This window comes from Leiobunum rupestre, chromosome 1 (assembly GCF_980474605.1).
Source record: "Leiobunum rupestre chromosome 1, qqLeiRupe1.1.hap1, whole genome shotgun sequence".
Lineage (NCBI taxonomy): Eukaryota > Metazoa > Arthropoda > Arachnida > Opiliones > Sclerosomatidae > Leiobunum > Leiobunum rupestre.
Window position 1 is genome coordinate 35,920,037 of NC_143384.1, and position 4,775 is coordinate 35,924,811.

Here is a 4,775-nt window from a genome sequence, read left to right on the forward strand (position 1 = left end):
GATTATTTTAGAGCTTCTGGCAGAGCCCATTCTATTAAGAAAGGCTTCCAAATGTAATACGAAGTTGCCCACTGGACCAGGTGGACGATATATGACCGATATAAATGTTTCTTTAATTCTTATGGTAAAAATTTCATGGCTCGTGGATATCTCACAGAGGTCGTCTATAATTTCCACACCGATTGTATCTTTAATCAAAAAACCAACTCCACCACCCCTGCGATTGACCCTACCCGCTCCATAAAATACATAACCATCATAATGTTCTTGATAATCTTTATACCACGTTTCGCAAAGGGCAAAAATATCTATGTCAATATTAAACTGAGTTACACAATACGAATATAAAAGGGGAAAATTACAGTTTGCACTACGTATGTTATGTGATATTAAATTCAGCATTTATTTCAAATATATATAAAGAGAATAAAAAAAGAGAGTACGAAGTTTCCAAAAAAAAAAAAATATATACATTTTTATCTTACGTAATTTTGACAATTTTTTCCGTTTGAAAGTCGAATTTAAACGTTTCCCCTTCTATTGATATAGAGTTTGTCGCACTCCATTTAAATTTTAGCGGTTGTTTTGTCTTTGCGAACATTCTTAGTTCATATCGAGCCTTGGACTGATTTGGAGTGTAATCCTGCTCTATATAAATATTCGTTCCCTTTAGTTTTACATTTTCCTTGAGAATTTTCATTTTCGTATCATACGTGTCTGCTTTATAAATAATGACCCTACATTTGTTAGTGTTGAAAGCACCTCTGCGAAATACCTGAGCTGGAGTAATATTTATTTCGATTTCTAGTTTATCGTAAAAAATATCTGCTATTTTATTGGCAAGCTGCCCTCTATCTTCGTTTTGTACGTCATCTACACCTCTAATTACCAGGTTATTACGTCTCGTTACTACTTCTAAGTTTTCTATTTGAAACCTATTTTGCTCTAATTTGCTATTATATTCTTTTTTTAGGTTTTCAATTTTATCGTCTAGTAGGTCACATTTTAATTTTACCCCTGGTACTTCATTAGCATTAGCCTGGATTTGGTCGAGCTTCATATCCATGTCAGTCTGTCTAGACTCTATTATTTCTATTCTATTTTCCGTTTCTTTAATTCTCTGCAGCTGTTCGTCTAGTTTTTGATTAATACCTGAGAATTCTTCAGTTTGAGACGTTTTAAGATTTCTAATTTCTAATAATATAGTATCGATAGTTTTAACTCCACTTCTTGTTTCTCTTTGGCTATTTTCCCCCGTTTCCTTCATGTTTTCGGTTTTAACTAGTAGACTTGTTGCAGCGGGGGGTCAAAATACGCCAACCCAACACTGTTTGAGCTGTAGAGCTCGTATGCACCCGAACTGGTTTGACGATTGATAAGTTTTCAAGACAATATATTGAATATTCAAAAAGTTACTTGGATTTCGTCCGCCTATGTTTCTTCTACGTCGAACATAAAGGATCCGGTGTCGGTTATTTACTATAGTATGAGCTGGTCGGAAACGAATTGCACTCTGTAGCTTCAGCGACCGGAATGTTAGAGTAGATCTTCTTGCGTAGTTTGTAGGCTTCACACGGCGGGGGCACGAGATAATCTAACACCGTAGTAGTTAATTTTTCGTCCGCCTATGTTTCTTCCACGTTGAACATAAAGGATCCGATGTCGGTTGAGTACTATGTAGTACGGACTTTGATCGTAATAAAGCGCGAGTCGAAAGTTCGATTAATAGCTTGGTTAAGGGGAGAAGGTCGGAGCGCATAATCAACGAACCGCTCACCTCAACTAAATTTGCTCAACCACTAATCCATCTCCAACAACTACTGCTAGCCCTACTATGACGCCAACAACTACGGTATCTCTAACAAATACGGCTAGTTTTTGAGGTTTTTAATCTCAATAACCAGCAGAGTTGATGAAGTGACCAGATACAAAAATTAAATATGAAAGTACTTTATTTATAAAAACGACATGTTAAATGAACTGATTAATGCACCGTAGTGAAGAAAGCTACTACGTGAAACCAAGTTACACACTTAAATGAGCCCCAGGCGAGTATATATACTATACAATAGAAACAGGCAGATTTTTATCTAACAAGACCTTGAAAAACACATCGTAACGTGGATGTTTTAATTATATATTCATTAAAAAGTATTTTATCGTAATCTTCAACACTAGTCATACTACGACTATCCCAATCACTACTTGATCTCCAACAATTACGACTACATCTCTGGCCGCGTAAATAGGATCTATGGGCACTTAACAGGTTCTATTACCACGTGGAAAGTTCTATATCCGCCTAACAGGTTCTAATACCACCCAACAGGTGCTATGGCCTCTTAACCGGTGCTATGACCACTTAACAGGTTCTATGGCCGCTTAACAGGTTCTATGGCCACGTAACAGGTTCTTTGGCCGCGTAACAGGTTCTATAACCCCGTAACAGGTTCTATGGCGACGTAACAGGTGCTATGGCCGCGTAACAGGTTCTATGGACGCGTAACAGGTGCTATGACCGCTTAACAGGTTCTATGGCCACGTAACAGGTGCTTTGGCCACGTAACAAGTGCTATGGCCGCGTAACAGGTGCTATGGCCGCGTAACAGGTGCTATGGCCGCTTAGCAGGTTCTATGGCCACGTAATAGGTGATATGGCCGCGTAACAGGTGCTATGACCGCGTAACAGGTGCTATGGCCGCGTAACAGGTGCTATGGCCGCTTAGCAGGTTCTATGGCCACGTAATAGGTGATATGGCCGCGTAACAGGTGCTATGGCCGCTTAGCAGGTTCTATGGCCACGTAATAGGTGATATGGCCGCGTAACAGGTGCTATGACCGCTTAACAGGTTCTAGGGCCGCGTAACAGGTTCTATGGCCGCGTAACAGGTTCTATGACCGCGTAACAGGTTCTATGGCCGCGTAACAGGTTCTATGGCGACGTAACAGGTTCTATGACCGCTTAACAGGTTCTATGGCCGCTTAACAGGTTCTATGGCCACGTAACAGGTTCTATAACCCCGTAACAGGTTCTATAACCCCGTAACAGGTTCTATGACCGCGTAACAGGTTCTATGACCGCTTAACAGGTTCTATGGCCGCGTAACAGGTCCTATGACCCCGTAACAGGTTCTATGGCCGCTTAACAGGTTCTATGCCCGCTAACAGGTTCTATGTCCGCGTAACAGGTTCTATGACCGCGTAACAGGTTCTATGACCGCTTAACATGTTCTATGGCCGCGTAACAGGTCCTATGACCCCGTAACAGGTTCTATGGCCGCTTAACAGGTTCTATGACCGCGTAACAAGTTCTTTGACCGCTTAACAGGTTCTATAGCCGCGTAACAAGTTCTATGACCGCTAACAGGTTCTATGGCCGCGTAACAGGTTATATGGCCGCTTGACAGTTTCTATGGCCGCTTAACTGGTTCTATGGTGACGAAACAGGTGCTATGGCCGCGTAACAGGTTCTATGGCCGCTTAACAGGTTCTATTACCGCCTAGCATTTTTTATGGCCGCTTAACAGGTTCTATTACCGCCTAGCATGTTCTAATACCACCCAACACGTTCTAGGGCCGCCTAACAGGTTCTATGGCCGCTTAACAACAATATAACTAATTCTAATAAATTTGTTATTCAAACCCTTCATATCCACTGTACTATTAAAAAAACTTTCGAACCTAATTTGAGACCGGCTAAAACTTATTTTGAAATTTTTATTTAGAAATAAATATTTTTTTTTAAGATTTTTATTTTCTTAGTATTAATTTTATCACTGATAATCTTTCAGATCCATGGACAAGCATTTCTGCGTAAAATTAAAAGGTTAAGTAATGATATGATTTTAATTAATTAAAAATAACATACCAAGGCTAATTTAATAAATTTAGCAGCGTCATCTTCCAAGTACATATCCTGGTAATTGATAAAACAAATTATAATCAGCAGTAGCTCAAATTATTCAAATTTCAACATCACTTTTCAGATAAAAAACTATTATTTTAATTAGATTTTAATTCGTACTCTCATGGTTTTCTTGTTTTTATCCCTCACCAAATCGTATTGGCACTTATGCCACTAAAATATTTTAAATTAAGTTAATTGAAATTTTAAAATATATTGAATTAATTACAGACCTTGGAAAATTTTCTTTCGGCGATCTTACTCTGGTCGCAGTACGATAACATAACAGTATCGAACTTCACTTTCCCGTAAACTTCCTTTTTACAGCGTTCCATCATGATCAAAAACTGGAACACGTTAAATTTGTGGTGATAAAAATAAACATTAATTGCGGATAATTTCGTCTTACACTCTTGGGCGAAAACTGAACCATGCATCGTGATATGTGCTTAAGACCAATTTCCGTTTTCGTATTGTCTGTATAAAACAATTTTTTTAAAACAAGGTAATTAATTGAAGCGGAAATTGATTAAAAGTATTATTCGGAAATTGTTTAAAAGTATTAATCGGCATTTGTTTAAAAGTATTAATCGGCATTTGTTTAAAAGTATTAATCGGAAATTGTTTAAAAGTATTAATCGGAAATTGTTTAAAAGTATTAATCGGAAATTTTTCAAGAACGTTAATCGGAAATTGTTTAAGAACGTTAATCGGAAATTGTTTAAGAACGTTAATCGAAAATAGTTTAAGAACGTTAATCGGAAATTGTTTAAGAACGTTAATCGGAAATTGTTTAAGAACGTTAACCGGAAATTGTTTAAGAACGTTAATCGGAAATTGTTTAAGAACGTTAACCGGAAATTGTTTAAGA

General features: G+C 37.9%; 1 long non-coding RNA gene across 1 annotated transcript; it reads right to left on the bottom strand.

Moving 5' to 3' along the window:
* Positions 1 to 3,773: 3,773 nt before the first annotated feature.
* On the bottom strand, positions 3,774 to 4,375 carry LOC149962225 (uncharacterized). Its single transcript, XR_016478094.1, has 5 exons — positions 4,314 to 4,375; positions 4,138 to 4,251; positions 4,025 to 4,078; positions 3,869 to 3,916; positions 3,774 to 3,809 (listed from the first exon to the last, which is right to left on the bottom strand). It is a non-coding gene; the product is annotated as an uncharacterized LOC149962225 (long non-coding RNA).
* Between the last annotated feature and the right edge of the window lie 400 nt (positions 4,376 to 4,775).